This window comes from Phascolarctos cinereus, unplaced genomic scaffold (assembly GCF_003287225.1).
Source record: "Phascolarctos cinereus isolate Bilbo 61053 unplaced genomic scaffold, phaCin_HiC Scaffold_5;HRSCAF=322, whole genome shotgun sequence".
NCBI classification, from domain to species: Eukaryota; Metazoa; Chordata; class Mammalia; order Diprotodontia; family Phascolarctidae; genus Phascolarctos; species Phascolarctos cinereus.
The window spans coordinates 102062336-102081646 of record NW_027555958.1 but is presented as its reverse complement, the minus strand read 5'-3'; the positions used below and the strand labels follow the sequence as shown (position 1 = coordinate 102081646).

General features: G+C 36.8%; 1 protein-coding gene across 1 annotated transcript in view; it reads left to right on the top strand.

Moving 5' to 3' along the window:
• AKAP12 (A-kinase anchoring protein 12) overlaps nt 1-19311 on the top strand; it is a 119336-nt gene that overhangs the window by 40343 nt on the left and 59682 nt on the right. The gene's annotated exons all lie outside the window — the stretch shown is intronic.

The following is a 19311-nucleotide window of genomic DNA, read 5'->3' as shown; positions in this document are numbered from 1 at the left end:
TAGTCTTTTTCTCTCACAAATTCTATAACAAGGAATGGCCATGTCTCTTCAAAGTTACCATCATTTCCACCCCAGCGTCATGCTGCTTCTTGTTAATGAGAATCAGATCTGGAATAGAGAGTTCTCTCTTTGGTTCTTAACTTTTGGTGGGTTAAATTATGATCAAAGCAAGTCAAACAATAGATAATTGGATGTGTGGCCTGTTGCAGAAAGTCCAATCCAACTGAACAAACATTTAGTAAGTACCTACTGTGTGTAAGTGGAGGCAATGAGATGACTTAGTAGATAGATTTGCTGGGAGTTCAAATCTAATCTCAGACGCTTACTATTATGTGACCCTGGGCAAGTAATATAACTTGTTTGCCTTAATCCTCTTGAGAAGGAAATGGCAGACTACCATCTTTGCCAAGAAAACCCCATGGCCACTATTGATGAGCTATGGTTCATGAAGAGTCATACACAACTGAACAACCGCTATTTGTAAGTACCTTGCATGTATTAGATGCTGTGTTAACTGATTTATTGCTAGGTCCCAGATATAGAAGGTAAAATAGAATAGGCCCTTCCTTCTGTAGCTACTTTCTATGGTATCTGACTTGTTGTGTATATATGTATATGTATATATGTGTGTATGTACATGTATGTATGTATGTATGTACATATGTAGTAATTTTCTTCTTTTCTCTCCCTTTTCAGTTCAAGGCTATTTTAATTAACTTGCAACTTTAGGTAAATATATTCTTTTAGCCCTCATTAGGTATATGCTATTTTTGGCCTCTGTCATCCCAGTGTTCTTAAATTGTGAACCAAATATCCAAATCCTATTCTCAGATGCCACCATTTTAACCATTTGTTTATTTCTCTGATCTGTCTTTCTCTTTTGAAGCCCTTCTCATGTAATAATGCTGAAAATACTACCCAGACAGTAGTTCTCAATAGGCATGCAACAACATTTTGAATGTTTAAATGTTGTTATTCCAGATAAAATTTATAGATAGTGTTCATTTAATATAACTTTTGCTTATCCAGAATGCACAATATGGTAGGTCCAGCATTTTCAAAACAAAAACAAAACTTGACTTGTGCATAAATGGTAATCTGAAAACACTCGCAGAGAATTCAACAGAAATGGTTGCTCTTATTGGAAGGAAGCTGCTCACATACAAGACTCAATTCTCTTATGATGTTGCCACCTTCAGCATTTAGTGTGTCATAATTCCTCTTGGCAAAAAATGTTTGCTGTGCTTTGAAAAACAAAAGTATGAGAACCATTGTCTTGAGGCCCTAAGCTTATTGCCCAAGACTTGACAATCTTAAACAGTGTTTTCTTGGTTGTTTCTAGTAATAGTAACACTTGTGCCTACGTGAATCATCAGAGTGGTGGATAATAGTCATCGTGTTTATAGGACATGGGAGGCTCTCTGTCATGTCTTTTGGATACAGGGAAGATGGCAGAACTCTATTGTCAGGTAGACAAATAGCTGCTCCCGTAGGTCTTAGCACAGAAGCTACTAAGTAATCTCTCACCTGACAACGGCACGTTCTCATTCCTTGGAGTTTCTACATCCTCAGAAGTTCTGCTCTCTTCTGTTTGGAAAGAGCTACATATCTGTTTCTTAGCTCTATGTATTCAACAGTCTTTTTTCCCTTTCTCCTATCACATTCTGCTACCCTCCAACCTCCTGACACAGATGTGTGACTTTCTCCCTGCCTCTTCAAGTACTTTCTGTGTGCTTTCACATTAAAGTATTTTTTGTAAAAAGGAACACTCCGTCCTTCTTAATAAATTGCCCTCTTCTGGCAGAGAAATACACCTGACCTTCAAGCATTGGATAGTAGTAACTTGGCCAAGGCAGAAATACAAACATCTCTTAAAGTTCAGATTACTACAAAATTATATCCTGTCCTCCATACTTACTTATAGTCTTTTCTTCTTCTTGCTTAAGTCCTCTGCAGAACTGACTAACATTGATGGTGGATAGGAATTCTGTTCTTTGAGAATTGGATGAGGAAAAAGATGAATGTCTTATTTTTATTTACTGATCAAAATAAGCAGATTTTTGAAAAAAAATTAGATATGGCTAAATATAAGCTCTCTAGGTCAAAGGCAGATTAATTTTAAATAAACAGCTCAGAACTTTTGAAGACTGCTGCTCCTTAAAATAAAATCTCAATTGTAACCTTAAGAGGATGATAAAACTGGATTTTTTTTTCCAGGAAGCCAGCATTTAGAAGGGGTGCCATCATAGTACTTTCAGTCCCTCCGCAATATAGAAAGAACTAAGCTTAACAGCAAATTAGCAAGAATACTTTAGTTAAAATAGGAAGCTACCAGATAGAGGTTTCCTTATACCTTTCCTCCCTATAGGAGCCTTCCTATCAGGAGTCTCAAAAATCTTGTTTGTTTTGGTTTGTTTTGTTTTTTCTCATGCCTTCTCCCCAACTGAATGAAGGCCTCATTATGTGCAGCTTATTCTGGGTGCAAAAATGGTGGTTTTGGCCCCCAAACCATTCATACCAATAACTTTAAAAAACAAATGAAAAAAACCTACAACAAACTTTAGACTTATAAGTAATAATAGCTGGATGTCTTCAAGCCATCCAGTATACTCTTCAAGAGTATATTGACCCATTTATCTCCTGCTCCCTTGGAATTTAGCGAACACTCATTTTACTTCCATCCTACGAAGTCCCTTTCTAAGATTGTAGATAACTGAAAACTAATGCATTGAGAGAGACAAACTCATCTCACAAATAGACCTGTAGACAATGCCACCTTTATTGCGTACCTGCCAAGGGAAAAAGGCTAATCCTAGTTGTGATAGTGTTAATGGTCTTTATCTAAAAATAAGCTATGGTCCTGCTATTGTACAGCTTTAAAACTAAGCTAAGATGTAAAAGTTAGTCAAAACTTATTGGGATGTGTTTTAGTAATTACTCAGATGAGGAGAATTATACCTGGGACTGTTTTGATGGCAGAGTTTTTTTTTTCCTCCCCGTGGGTGGGAGTATGCTTTATTTTGAATTTAGTATATTTCTAGTAGTTTGCTATTTTCATCATTTATTACTAAAATATTCTACAGGCCTTGCTATTTTAGAGATAAAAACCATAAAGCCAGCCTAGCTAATCTGATAATACTAGATGACATGGGAATATTTGAGTTGATATCTTGAATAAGAATTCTTTACATAAGTTTTATTGTCTGAAAAGTCATATATTTAAAAATATTTGTTTAGCAAAGGTGACAATTTAGTAAAAGTATATATTTATGTTTTCAGAAGGAAAATAAGAAGCCAATTGTGCAGTTCTACAATTGACAATAAAAATTTATTTTCTATACCTATGATTTTTTTTAAAAGAGCCACCCAAAACTTGATATAGGGACTAACTATATACTACCCTCAAGGGGGAATATATGCCTTAAGAAAAAATTCAGCAGGAGGTAATAACTTTCAGTTTCAATTTGAGTTAGCATAGCTGTAGGAATTCATATCTTCCTTGATAGAAAACAATTTTCTGAATTTCTAGGTATGTGTAAGTTACAGACTGACTCTTTTGTTTTGTAGAAAGACTTGGTAAAATTTTTTAAAAGATATATCTTTGGGCAAATACGTAAAGAATCTTTTGTAGAAAGACGATAGAATATTATCTTCTTGAAACCTTGATTTTTTTCAATGACATTTTTGGTGGTTTTCTTTCAAACATCACCTTCATCCCTGAATGTATTCCTTCTTGTTTTCCAACCCCTCCAGCTTCCCTTCCCTTGTAACAGATATTTTAAAAGAAATAATTCAGCAAAACCAACCAACATATCAACCCTCTCTAATGGCATATGCACAGTTTCATACTCATATTCCTTCCACCTCTATGAGTAAGGGAAAGATGCATTTTCTCAATTGTAAAATACTTTCTAACCAAAAATACTGAAGTCTTTTTCATAAATAGTAGACCAGATGGAAGAATAAACACATCTTTTACTATGCTATACTATATTTGTTTTTAAGACTATTGTATAGTCATATAGTGCAGATTATTTTCCAAAAGTTGCTTCCTCAGTTGGAAAGTCTATAGTTTTCAAGGGACTATGGATACAAACGTGAACTGAGGTAGCCTCTTTTCTCAATTTAATATGGGGCTTCAGACATGTACACATATCATTATATAGTACCAGACAGAATGCAAGAAGTACTGTGAGAGAAGAGTATAAATAGGGAGAGAGGACTTCTAGTTCAAAGGATCAGGGAAGGTTTTCCTTAGAAAGTTAAGAGTGAGTTTGAAATGAGAGGAAATTGGAGTTGGAGGTAGAGTTAGAGGGGTGGGGGGACTAATGCACCCAGGAGTACAGGATGACATGAAAAAGGGCTGAATACTGGCAATTGAATAGAGTGGTAAGAGCAATGGATTCTGTCTTGTCCCCCTCATATAGTTAGTTGTCAGGACTGGTCCTTCACTTCTCTGGGACTTAGGGGAAATAAGGTGAACTGAGGAGGTTAGACCTAAAAGTCTCTTAAAAGTCTTTTCCAGCTCTAACACCATGTGCTCCAATATAAATATTGAAGTGGAACAGTAGCATTAGCCACTGCTACGTTAAATATAATAGACTATAATCATAATAATATAAATATAATATTAATCTCAAATTTAATCTTTAGGCATATGTAGAAAATAAGGAGTTATTATCCTTCCTGTAATATGTCAGTCTTACATTAATGAAAAGGATGAGTCTGTATTTAAGATACTAAGGCATTAATCAAGGGTAATTGATTTCAGAGTCAGGCTTTTTTATACCCTTCTGTAATTTGTTCTAATAGACAATGATGGGTAAAGTGTCCTTTGCCATGCAAGGTATCATACTTCTAAATCTCTGCTTACATATGGATTCAGGTTGTACAATAAGATGTGGAACAACTATATATATTTTCAGTTTAGCTATTATTTGCCATTTGTGCCATACATGCACAAAATATTTCTCCATAAGATATTGGTTAATAGTTCTTAAAAGTTCCTATAGTAAAACAGGAAAGTTGAATATCTCAATTAAAAAGTAAAATGTTATTTGCCATGAAATTATAAAATTTCTCTACCAGAAGAGGACATCGTTGCATTTAACCATAAACAGAATGAAAAGGAATCATTTCATTAGCACTATGTATGGCTAAATTATACTCAACATTAATGAGATCAAATAGCATTCCAAAATTAAGGTAACTTAAAAACCTAGCTAAAAAAAGATAAACTAAAAGGCTGTATTGACAGGCACAATAAAGTGTTTTAATTGTGGTAGACACTGCTAATGGACCTGGGAGATTTTTTTTTATGGGAATCCTTCTCTTACTCGTACTATGGGTCTTATCTGACCAAATCCTAGGTGATTCCTATGAGGTCATATTTATTTCCTTGTATTTATGCCGAGATTTGTTACATTAAGGATAATGGCCATATTTATATAAAGACATTTGAAGCCAAAGTATCATCCCCAGCCTTATTTTCTGTTTGTTTTTTTCTCTCTTGGGAAGAATTTTATGATACTCTACTTTTCTTGTAAAGATTTCTAAGCATGTATCTTTATGTCTTCAAAGATGGGGGGATGCTTTAGGAATATCTAAATTTATTCTAACAAAAGAACATCTTGCAGGACTATAATTTTGTTGAACTTACTTTTTAGAAGATACCAGTCAACATATACTGAAACAGCAAAGAAACTGGTGTCCAAGAGAAATTTTTGAACTTGTACTGTTCTGCATAGACTTTTCTTTGTTGTTTAAAGAGAAAATTAAGAATTGATATCCAAAGTAAGATGTTAATTATAATAAATTGCACCTCATGATTGGTGTATTCTGGTGTCTTTATTAATATAATTATGGTATGCTATACTAATGAATACTTTCCTAATGAAAGATCCTTTTAAGAATTATCTTAATATCCTGTTTTTACTTGTGTTTGGAATTTCATGTGACCAATGTTTATGGAAATCAGTATGGTTATACAAATGTCATTTTATCTCTGCAGTGTTAGCTTTGGAATTTGGCTGAACACCTATGTTTTTCTAATTCTTTTAGCTGTTACATGTGTAAAACTGGCATTTTAATTTATATTGACATTATAGGATTAAAGAAGGAATGCAATGAAGAATCTGTAGAATTTCACCTTTGTCTTTGAAGCTTTTGTAATATAGGGATTTTAAAAAGTAGTTTGGGCAGGGCAGGATGCTTGGCCCTTAATTTTGTTGGTCAACAAAGAATAAGGAAATGTAATTTAAAGGGTTTTGTTTTGTTTTTATTGGAGAAGACAATTAGTCTGGGAATTTTTTTCCCCTTATCTCTATCAAGATTTTATCCCCGTGACCCTCAAGATTTTTGCCTTGTCTCAAATAAAGAATTTTATTCTTATTTTTGACTAGTGTTTTATAGCTGGCCTGTAAAAGATCCTGTAATTAAGTTCTGTCCTTAGTCAGCAGTATTGGAGAGGGATGCTGTTTCCACACTGATGCTGTGCTCTTTAATATGCCTTGCTGTGTCTGCAGTGCAACCTCCCAGTGGACATAGTCTATGCAGAACATCACACAAAGAAAAGGACAGTCTGGGAGTGGCTCCAGGAATGCAACATACCAGAAGATCCAAGCATCTCAATAACTTTTTAGTCCTTTGTTTTTCCTAGGAAGGTGCAGTTGTAGTGTCAGAAATTTCCTAAAGATCCTGTAGGAAAGCTTGACATCTGCTTTTTTTGTTATTGTACTAAAGAGATTATACGACCCAATAGGATTTAATTAATTTTTAAATGAAGCTATCTTTTTTTCAGTCCTTCCATATTTAATCAAAGCTCTTTTTTCTTGTTTTTTTTGGGGGAAGGGCGGCCAAAGTGCCAGTCAATACTTTTCATAGGTATGCATTCTGAATTATTTTTTTAAAATTATATGTAATACATCTTCATATGTATAATATATGCATATATATCTTTATATGTGTATGTACTGGTCTGAATCACTTAGTCCCCAAAATTACATTTAAAATATTTTGAAGAAAAAAAGAAGAAAATGAATCCTTCCCTTCTTGGCGGCAGCTACTTCTGCAGCTGTATAAAGGTGGGTTTCTTATGATTGGAACATAAGTGGCAGTGGTGGCAGATTGAACTAGTCTGGGAATATCTGGTCATGATTATCCATTGGTGGGATTGCAAGAAATTTGTCAGGTCTTTTGTTGGTGTTGTGTGTCCTAGGAGCGTGTCATCAAAGTATGTGTGCTTAATCATCAAAATATTACATATGCTTCTAAATAAACATGAGACTGAATCTCATATTTTAGATCTTTTATTTTAATCATAGCATATTTTACCAGACCTTGGGGGGAAAGAATCCTCCATTTTTTGATCCATTTTTCAATTAGATGGAGTTAGGTAGCAATTTGTCTTTAATGAGTTTGATTTTTTCATATTTTATCCTCATGAATAAATGGAAAAGTATTGAGTAATTGCGTGCAGTGTGCACAGAAGCCAGCTCTGTGCTAATATAATAAAAGTGGGAATAAAATTTAGGAGTAAATGGCTTGTGTGAAGGGGGTGTTTAAATAATTCTTCACCTTTATCAGGCATCTAGCAGTTAATACACAAATTAAATTAGTTATTAGGTTTGAGTGGGGGGAACAAGAAGCCTGATCCCTCTTTTTATTGGTCAACAGGGGATAAGGAAACATAAGTCAAAGTTTTGTTACAGGAGAAGATATTTAGCCTGGGGAAATCCTTTTTCTGTATCCGCACTTATGTCTTATTTGAAATGGATAATTGCTGTTAAAAAATGTATCAATCAAGAAAAAAATTTACTTGTTAAATAGAGATTTCATACATTACAATGGACAACTTCCCTTTTGTACCCTTCGTACAAAAAGGGAAAGTAATCATTCACTTCTGTAATGACTTAGAATACTTGAGTTCTTTTGTTCTAACATTTTTGATGCTGTTGTTTCATATGGCTAAACAATATGAAGTTATTTTCATTCTGTATGAAAGCCCATGAATAGAGTTCATATACCTTCAAATCGATCTCCTGATTTTTTTGTTTTCTTTATTAGAATATCTGAGAAATGATAGTTCATATTTCTGTAGGTTTAAGAAGCTGCAGTGTTTACTATGTAAAGGAATCATACTTTACTTTCCTGTGATGACTTTGTGCCTTCTAAAATAAGACGTTAGCTTCAGCTTGACTGGTACTGAATTACCTGTTATTTATCTGAGTTTTAGAGGACTTTTTTGCATTTTGAAATTCTATGCCATATATTCATATTCAGAAAAAAAAAGTGTTCTCTGAGATAACACGAAGTCTATTGGCATCCATGGCTCAATTGATGGGAAACTTGGGGTACTGACGAGAAGTAGTGGTAACTAGGAGGGAATGAGGACCAGTGGAAGCAATGAATGGGATTTATCATTTTTCCATTTCTACCACTTCCCTTTGGGGCAGGCATAGGGAAGGGAAAGAGTCTTTCTTTTTTTTTTTTTTTTTGCAAGGCAGTTGGGGTAAGTGACTTGCCCAGAGTCACACAGCTAGTAAGTGTTATGTGTCTGAGGCCGGATTTGAATTCAGGTCCTCCTGACTCCAGGGCTGGTGCTGTATCACTGTGCCACCTAGCTGCCCCAGCAGGGGCTTCAAAAAGAGTCTTAAGGAGAAGCCTTCCTTCCCATGAAGGCTAAGAGGTCATGTTGAAATAATATTTAGAAGGAGTGGAAATTCTTAGTAGGGATTGGGGCAAGGGGGAGAGAGAACATTATAATCTTAGAGGACAAGATGCCAAGTAGGGTAACCTGATGGTCAGAGGAAGTGTCAAGTCAAAGCTAAGGACACACTCCAGTGATCGCCTTCGGCCATTCATCTTCCTCCTCCCTTCTGTATCTTTCTGCCCCCACCATTCTACCCATCTTTCTTCTGCAGGTATCTATGTCTTGTTTGTACATAGTCGCTTTTGTGTTGTCTGTCCAGATTGTAAGTGACTTGCCCAGGGTCATACAGCTAATAAGTGTCAAGTGTTTGGTCTGAGGTCACATTTGAACTCAGGTCCTCCTGATTTCAGGGCCAGTGCTCTATCCACTGCCCCACCTAGCTGCCCTCGCCCCATCACTTTTAAGTGGTGAAGAGAAGTCTGAGGTGAAGAGGAGACTATAATATCAAGTGTAACCTAGGGGATTATTGCATTGGGAGAATATTGCACTAAGTGACCACTTAGATCCTACTGTAAGATGAATAGAATAACCTGGGGAAAGAAAGTTCAAACAGCTAAACCTAGAGGCAAGCCAGGTGGTACAGTGGAGAGTCCAGGGCTTGGAATCAACAAGACTTGTGTTCAAATCCTGGCTCAGACACTTAATACCTGAGACCCTGGGCAAGTTATTTAACCTCTCTCAGCCTCAGTTTCCTCATCTACAAAATGTAATAACATTTACCTCACAGGATTGTTATATTATATACATTTGTAAAATATATATAATATAAATTTGTATAAAATATATAAATTATATTACGTGAGATAACACATAGAGCACTTTGCAAATCACAAAGACACATATAAATGGTAACTATTAATATGAGATTGCTAGGTAGTTCATTGAATAGAATGGTAGACCTGGTAAGTTCATTTCTGACCTCAGATCCTTACTAGTTGTGTGACCCTGGGCACGTCACCTAACCTGTTTGTCTTAATCCTCTAGAGAAAGAAATGGCAAACCATGTCAGTGTTTTCACCAAGAAAACTCCATGGACAGTATGGCCCACGGGGTCACAAAAAATCAGATACTGACCAGCAATAAAACTTCTTAACTTTGTCAGCTTTAAGAAAAACATAAAAGCAAAAAAGTGGGAATGTGATTCAAAGGGGGATTTAGTGTAGTGTTTAATAAGCAGTATTGGAGCAGCAAAACAGAGAATTAGAAATGGTGCCAAATGAATGGATATTAATCAAGTTCTTTAGGAATTCAGAAAGGAATAGATAAATATGGACAAAATGGGAAAAGGTTTCTGGAAAGAGGTGAGTTTGAGATGAGCTTCAGAGGATGGTAGGAATACTTTCTGGTTTTTGTTTTGGTTTTCTTTTTTCATTGAGTGGAAAGGGAAAGAGAGAATAGGTTTTGTTTAAAAATATGATTTTAAAGAAGAAAAATGGGTAGAATTTAGACCAGCAGCTTGGCAAGGGTAGGGAAATATGGAGGGTGGTGGAAGGATGAATGACCAAAGGTGACAATTAGAGCTTGTCTTTATCTTTGACTTAATACTTCCTCTGACCATCAGGTTACCTTGCTTGGCATCTCCTGTTCCAGCTGGCTATACCCTAAGATTTGCTTCTATCTCAAACTTTTTATATTCTGTTCAGGGATAGGAGTTGCCTCACTGGTTCCTTATCTAGCCCACTGCTTTACCTTGATTCTAGTATTTATTTTTCTCAGGTTTTTCTCTTCCTAAACCCCATTGTCCCAGTCCTTCTAGATAATAATAATAATAGCTGACTATCTCATTTGCCAGTTCCCAGGTACCCTCTAGCCTTGGTCAAGTTTCCTGCTGTACCTGTCCCTTACCTCATTCTTGGCTTTGCCTCATCAGATTCCAGCTCTTTACCCTGTTTTTGAACTCTTGGTATGAAAGGTACACTAAGGAATGTATGTAATCTGTTTTCTAGGACAATGATTCAGCTCCTCTAGCTAAAGCAGAGGATTCATGCAGAAGAGTAGCAGAAGATAAGATTGAAAAATATGTTGGGACCAGCCTTTCAAGCAGTTGAAGCTTGATTTTCTTTAGTCAGTGTGGAATCACTCAAAGCTCTTGAGTAGGGGAGTAGGGAGGTGATACTGAAAGGGCTATTCAGAGTGGTGTGCAAGATGGATTCACAGGAAAGTCATGAGTTCAGGATGCTATGGTAGTGACCTATATAGAAGGTGTTGAAAGATGGTGACAGTTTTTCCTTCTCAATGTTTTTGTTTTTTTGTTGTTGTTTTGGTTTTAGGCAGCTGGGACTTGCCCAGGGTCACACAGCTAGTAAGTGTCAAGTGTTTGGTGTGAGGCCGGATTTGAACTCAGGTCCTCCTGACTTCAGAGCCAGTGCTCTATCTAATGTGCCACCTAGCTGCCCCTCAATGTTCTTCTAAAGGGACTTGTTATAAGGTACCCCTAAAGCCTTAGTGTGGTTTTAAGCTATTAAAGCTTAACTTCACTGAGACTCTGGTGACACCCTATAAATACACATGCATATATATGTTTATGTATCTGTTATACACATATAATATATAACATACGTATGTCTCCTACTGAGTCCTTTTAGAAAAAAAATATACATCCTATAGAAAAATAAGGGACAAAAATGAGTCAAAGGTGCCTGATATTTGGAGTCTGGATGTCTAGGAGAATAAAAACTGAAAAGTTGTTTAGTCATTTTGGGTCAGGGGTGGGGAGAGATTTTAATTTAGGGCTGTTGTCACTTCAAACAATCATAGAACTGTCTAATACCCTGTAAGGTTGATTATTATCCTCATTTTACACATTGAAACTGGGGTTAAGAGAGGTTTAAGGGTAACACAATTAATTAGTGCCTGAACCAGAATTCAAACTCAGGTCTTACTGACTCCAAGTTCAACATCCATCCACCCTTACATATCCCCATCTCTCTGCCAAAAGGAGGAGGCTTCATTTCCTCATCTGCTCTCCCTGTAGACATTTGAAAACACTCAACTCATTTTTAGGAGTTCAGAGTTAGAGAGATGTAAATTTTAAGAGGTCAGAGTTAATGCATTGAGAGTAGGTAAAACTTCTGAGAGGGAAATAAGTGAGAACAGCTAAGGATTAGAAAGCATTCACAGTTAGTGGTTTAGTGAGGTGCAGTAAGAGGCACTATTAAGAAAGACAGAAACAGAATACTGGAATATTAAAGAAGCCAAAGGTAGAGCAGGAAAGTGGCCTTTTCTTAGATTTTCTGTATGTACAATACACCAAAGAGCAAAATCTATTTTTAAATGGACAAAATAGCTGTTAAGGGTTTCTGGTATTAGATGGCATATCAGATGAAACATAGGTTGTCATGTTATAGGTGGGCAAGTATTGTGGGGGTGGGAAGACACTGGTTGCAGATATTGATATCTTTTACTTACTAGTGCGTTTACAATAGAGTGGGAGAATACACTCCGAATTGCAGAAATCAAGAAGGGAATGGGTAGGTATAGACGTTAGCATTTGTCAGTGAATAGGAAGGAGAGAAGGTAGCATCCTGAAAATTCAGCAGATTTCCCCCCTTAGGATTGTAGATGGCTTTTATGTTGGAAAGCAAAAGAGAAAGAACTAAAGAAGACCCAAAGATGCCAGTTTGAGGATAGTGGGAAAAATGAGGTCCCAGATGAAGAATACTGTATGGTTAGGATTGGGCAAAGAGGTTGAAAAGGTTTGTCCCCACTTACTGGGACAAAGAAATCAACACGTAGCCTTTAATTTAAGCCAGCCTAATAGAAATGTAGAGTATAAAAAAGTTAATCACGCCATTCATTGAGTTATCTCATGGACCATATTCCAAATTAAAAGTAAGTATTAGTATTATTAAAACATGCTGGTACATTTCCTAAGCTCTTAATGAAAATTTTATTACCCTCTGGACTATTTCTCAGTATCATCATATATGAATGGATACTATATATTCATTGTGTGAGAAGGCAGTAAATCACATAGAATTTGTTATACTTTTTTTTCACTTTCCTTGCCTGGAAGCGATTATATACACTTCTTGGAGAACAGCAATCCATATTATATATGGTTGTGTTCTAAGTCACTAATTACCAACAAGCTTGAAATTCTTGAAAGGGTGGTTTATAGAGAAGATAACCTATTTTTCATGAGAGGAAAAATAATGGAAAAGTTTACTGGCCTTTAAAATTCCTATCATTATCTCAACAGAAAAAAATACATCATTGTCATGCAGAAATAAAGGATTAATTTGAAAATAAGAAAATACAATTTGAATAAGTTTGGATAAAGAATTTTGTCTAGCCTTTTATTAGCTGATGTAGAAAGCCAAAGAACTTGCTTTCTAGTTCTCTAGATAACTTTGTGGGTGCAGTAAATAAAGCAAATCATTTCATCTAAGTACTTGGCAAGTATTCCCATACACATAAAGCCTCTCCGTGCCTGTTGTGATCCAGAGAAGGAAAAGCTTTGTGATTCACTGTTTACTTGTATTATCCTAATTCTAGCATCCTGCAGAGATGAAAATATTTTTTTCCTCCTCTTCAGGCAGTAGGCATTTTAAGAATGACTTACTGATATGATACTCATTAAAGGAATAGTGCTATAGACCACCTACAGTTTGCTTAAGGGATTGTGGTCCAGAGTAGCCGAGCCATTTGGCCAATAACTAGTTAGTGGCAGAGAGGTTAAGATAGAACTCCTTACATCCAGAGGAACATAGGATTTAGAGTTAGAAGAGCCTTTAAAGTTAGTACAGTTCAGTGTATAGTATAGTATAGCATATATAGTATAGTTAATATAGTATATTACAGATGAGGCAAGCAGAGCCAGAAAAAGGAAAGGAAGTTACTCAGGGGGTTTATCCAGGATTGGAGTCTGGGTCTTATGACTTAACAAGTCATTTTGCTTTTTTCCTCAAAAGGTGCCATTTGAGTAATTACCATGACTTCCAGGCACTGTGCTTTCTATTATTCAGCATGCCTGAAAATTTATTTTATGTTGGGTTTGAGATCAGCACTGATGAATCATGCTCTCTCTTTGATACCCAGTTCAAAAGTAATGGTTTTTATGCAGAGTAAATTTCCCAACTGAAGATATATTTGCTCCTTTTGGTAAATGAGAATAGAACTCTGTTGGTATAGAGAAGTCGGCATATTCTGCAATATTGCTGATGAAGTTAAAAATGTAGAAGGTAGATTAGCCTTGACATCATCACTGCAAATTTACTAGAGTACTTGGTAGCTCTAAAAGCTATTCTTGACAGAAGTAATTTATGGTTTGTAGGCTAGGTTAATGGATTCTTGCTTTTAATGGAAAATTGGACACTGAGTCAAATTAGTTACTGAAAATTTGTCGCAAATGCTTTCTTCCCTCACTGGGGATGGGGGCGTTCTGTGCTCTTTCGAACTCTCCATCTCAGAATTCTGAATGCCCTAGAGGCATTTGAAAACATAGGGTGAAACTACCATGAACCCAAACTCCATAATACTCAGAATCTTTATCATTCTGTGCCCTAACCTTATATGAGAGGCAAATGCTAAGTGAATGAGTCCATAGCAGGACCTTACTAGGGTCAGATTCTTTCTGGTCCCCTTCATTTTGCCCACCTTGGTATTTCTGAGAATATATAGTCAGAAAGATGCTAACATGTTAAAACACATTTTAGAAGTAATCTTCTTTAAAGAATTACCTTCTGGCAGTTAAGTGTCACAGTGGATAAAGCACTGGCCTTAGAATCAGAAGGACCTGAGTTCAAACCTGGCCTCAGACATTTACTAACTGTATGACCCTAGGCAAGTCACTTAACCCCAATTGCCTTTCAGGAAAAAAAAAAAGCTAGCTCTCATTTAACCAGAAAAATCAGCGTGTTAGAGCTTGCCTTCCTGGAGCATGAATAGCATTTTCCACTTTTTAGGAATATAGTTTATTAACCACAATTATGAATATAATCTTACTTCTATAAAGGTAGAATTTTTTTCAAATTATAACAAAATACACAAGTAAACAATAAAAATCCTCTCATTCGTCCTGCCTCTTATCTTCAAATATCATGGTTCAGTGGGAGTATTGCATCTGGAGTTAGAAGACCTAGTCTTGAATCTATCCCTTGGTTCTTAATGCTCTTACTTAAAATAGTCACTTCATTTCTAAGACTCACTTTCCTCATCTGTAAAATAAAATAGATCAACAGGATGATGATATAGTCCCTTCTAGTTCTAAATATTCTGATTGTAGGAATCTGTATATGGGAGACAGAACTCTAGTCTCTGTGGGGCATATAAAAATAAGTTACATAGAACATGGTGTTGCAGGCAATCTGAAAAGGGATTTTGTTAGAATTTCAGTGCTAATCATAACTTTAAAAAACATTAACTGAAGTGTGTATGGATCAATAATATTTATGACATAGGGTTAGGAGTAAGATAATAGGCTTATTTTTTCCACCAAACCTTTTCCTCTGGGGGATATCGTATGTTCTCTTGCGCTCTTCCCATCCCAGAATCTCATCAAAGCATTTAAGGTCCTAGTTGCCTCTGAAGTTGACCTTCATTACTGTAATAATAGTTACTCCTATTAAAAACGTTTGGTTTTGGCTTGGCTATAGGTGAAAGGAGAAACAGTGAGTTAATTAAGCACTGGAGTTAATTAGCAGAGGCTGCCCAATGAGGTAAAGTACATACAATAGACAAACACTATTGTTATGCTAATTTTTTATTTTTCTCTTTTGCTGAAGGCTTGTGTCTCTATGAGTCTGAATTCCTTTTTTTTGAGTCACCTTTCTCTTATAGTTAAAAGTGTGTGTGTGTATGCTAATTGGTTTTATGACTTTATAATGACAAAAAGGAGAAAGAGCCTCATTTTGTTAGTTTCATAAACTCAGTAGTGCTAGATTAGATTGGAACCTAACAAGTCTAAGTTGAGACTAAGGGAAAAAAAGGATCAGTTTACTGAATAAGGTTATGAAAAGATGTACTGCCCTTAGAGAATGTTTATGTTTTGTATGGCTATGTTGGGGCTAGGGAGGAAAAGGAAGCCCCACAGATGGTGTTTGTCTCTCCCTGGTGAGGTTTTAGTGATAGATAATGTTGAGTCTTGGCTCATGCTTGGAGGTGCTTAACTCATAAATATTTCTAGTGCGTAAGCAGGATCATTGTTTTTCTTAACCGCTTAGCTGAAAAGATAACTAGCATATGTGTGTCTTAGTGGCTTGGATAAAACATAGGCTTAAGTTTGCACTTTTTCAAATAGGTCAGTCATTACACATTTATTAAATGCCTACTACTCGTCAGGCACTGTTAAGCTCAAAGAAAGCCCTTGATCTTATAGAACTCAGAGTCTAATGGGAGAGATAACATGTAAACACCAAGTAGAAACAAGCTATATCAGGATAAATTGGAAATAATCAACAGATGAAAGGTAGTAGAATTAAGGGGAATTGGGAAAGGCTTCCTATAGACAGTGGGACTTGAAGGAAAGCAGGAGGTAGATGAAGAACTAGGTGGTAAAGAGGATAGAGTACTGGCCCTGGAGTCAGGAAGACCTGAGTTCAAATTTGGCCTCAGACACACAACACTCACTAACTGTGTGACTCTGGGCAAGTCACTTAACCCCAATTGCCTCACCAAAAAAAAAAAAAATTCAGACACAGTGAAGGTGAAGGCCAGTGAAGGTGCCCAGAGTAGGAACAATCCAGAGTGCCCAGAAGGTATAAGGCACAAGAAGACTAGAAAAGGGGACAGGGTATAAAGAGCTTTGAATGCCAGAGGAATTTGTATCTGATCCTGGAGGTGATAAAGAGCCACTGAAGCTTATTGAGGGATGGGGGAGGGGGTTGACATGGTAAAATCCTGCACTTTAGAAGAATCCTTTTGACAGCTAAGTAAAAGATGAAGTAGAGTGGGGAGAGATGAGTCACCAGCATGTAATCAGTATCCCCTAAAAAAAAAAAAAGCAAAATTCCAATATTACTTCCTAACGCTGCTTTATAATAATATATACCATTAAATTGCCTTTTTTTTTTTATTTGCTGGATGCAGAAGCCATCCCTAAGTCTTTCATCAGCATAGGCCCTTTATGGTTTCAAAGCAGAGCAGCTCCAGGGCAGTCACAAATCTAGCAGGCTATCCATCACTGCTGTGTTCACTGTAGCAGGAGGAACAGCTTCCCTTGCTGCAAGGTTTAAAATGTCGATCAGCCTTGCTAGGGGAAATGCTGCCCTGCCTTCTAGATGTGATCAAGGAGATGATGCTGGGTGTAAGTCACCATTCCACTTCTTCCTATCTATCCTGCCTCACTATTCAATAAGATAACACCTTCAACTGATGCTGGGATGCTGGCCTTGTGAATTCTCATGGCACGTTGTTTGGCTTAGTGCAGGTCCAAATGATGTTCAACCCTGGATAGTCTTCCATTTCTCTTATAATTCCCATCATTCTCCTCTTTTTTTTTTCCTGGGCTTTCACTCTCATCAGTTCAAATAAAGCTTTCTCACCCCACTTGGATAGGTGAATGCTTGGGAGCTTTAGAAAGGCAATGTAAAGCAATAGGTTGAGATTACTGAGGAGGATCCATGTTGTGGAAAGAGCTGTGAATTTAGGACCTTAGGATTTAGATTTAGAGCTGAAACAGATTATTTGGAAGCCATCAAGGTCAACCTCACTTTACACATCTGAGGCCCAGAGAGAGGTTGCTTGTTCAGAATCACAAAAATGGTGTCTGAGGTAGTACTTGAAAGTCATGGGACCTAAATTCAAATTCTAGCTCTGTGACTTACTGGCTGTGTGGCCTTGAGAGTCACTTAATCTTTTAGGGCCTCAATTCCATGTCTGTAAGAGGGTGGACTAAAAGGGTAATAATGCCCCATAAGATATAGGATTAAATGCCAGTGTGAAATAGCTATATTACTGTACTCCTGGGTATAAACAGCTATGGAGCTATGGATCCAGCCAGAATCTTAGAAAAATTTCTACTAATTAATGGAAGAAAAGGTCCCCTGCCTCATTCTTTCCTCATTCTCATTCCCATGCCTTACTCTTTCATAAATATGGGGTTAAGAATGAGTTCAGGCTAGGTCTCTCTTTCTGTCCTCCAAGTTTGTTGTTAAAACACCTTTATTGCAGATTAATTCAAAAGACTTTTGGGTTTTGGTGTGATAGTGACAAGAATAACTAATAAAAAAACTAGCAAGCACACAAGTAAAATTAATTTGGATTTATTTAAGCTTTTTCTATTAACCATTCACAAAGTATAAGTTGATTTTTCAAAATGATATCTTCATTAGGTTCATTATCAGGGATATATTTTAATAACTTTATTAAATAATCCATGCCATTGTATGAAGTGAAACTTTCTTGTTTAGGTTTTCTTGTAGGAAGCATTTAGAAGTCCCATAGCATCACTTACCATAATTCTACCAGTCTGACCCAGCTGTCCTTTCCTGCTGAGTGCTTTCTGTTATCAAGACTGGAGTAGTGAAATGGTCTGGGAATAAAAGACCTGCTTAGCATGCATCAGAGTAGGCTAGCATGAAGCAGAGACATTTAATCAGTTGTAAAAGCAGTTCAGGGCATACATCCTACAAAGCAGTGGTGATTCTTCAGCAAATGTAGTACAATTTCATTTGCTTCTTTTAGGTGGGAAATTATCCCTGTTATCCCGGGTGAGATTAGTGACATCGTACATCTCTTCAGTTTTTAATTCCAAACAGAATCAGACCATAAAAAGTATCTCTCTGTGCCCTGAAGAATCTCTTCCTGTTCTGTCAAATTAAAGGGAAACCCACAATTGGAAAGTGGAACACCTAGTTAATGAATCCCCTGAGATCAAAGCTCCTTCTTAACCTGTTGGATATATGTTTGGTTATCTTCATAAATTTATTTGAAATAGTGTCACAGTTGACTTGATGATTCCCAGCCAATATGTGCCCTATTCAAAAATACCTTTCCTGAATTCCTCATTTGTATGTTCTTGAGGATAAACAAGGCTGCCCAGCTAAGTAAAATTGTGAAGGCGTCAGGTATCCTGTCTCCTCTTTCTGTCTTCATTCTGCCCCCAACCACTACCCGCAGAGTCCCTGCCCAACCTGTCTGACTTTAAGGCCTTCTGTACTCTTCTATCCCCCCCCCCTCCCTTTTTAAAAAGGGAAGAATTAAATTTTATGTCTATTCAGCACTCTTCCCATCCCCACCCCCACCCCCAGTCTTCCCTTTCTGGAATCTTTTCTCTCTTTTTCCGACCCCAGGTAGTAAACCCTGCCAAGGCTGATTTGGTTGGTACTGTTGCAGGCTTATTCCCAGGAACTGCAGAATATCAGAGGATCACAGGGAGACTGATTACCAGCCCAAGCAGATGACACTTTTTCTGCAACTTCTCCTTGTCCCTCCCTCTCTTGCTTTCCACTCCCTGCCTCATTACCCACTAGAAGACAATACTTCATTTTCTGGGGCAATTATTTCATCTACTAAACACAGACTAGTTTGTATGAAGGAATAGATCTTAGAGGTAACGGCTTGGCGCTGTATACTTTTACTTAACCCGGTGATAGCTATGAAAAGTAGTGAGAATACAAGAGCAGCATAGGAAAGTGATTCTGGCACATTGCGAAGGTTTT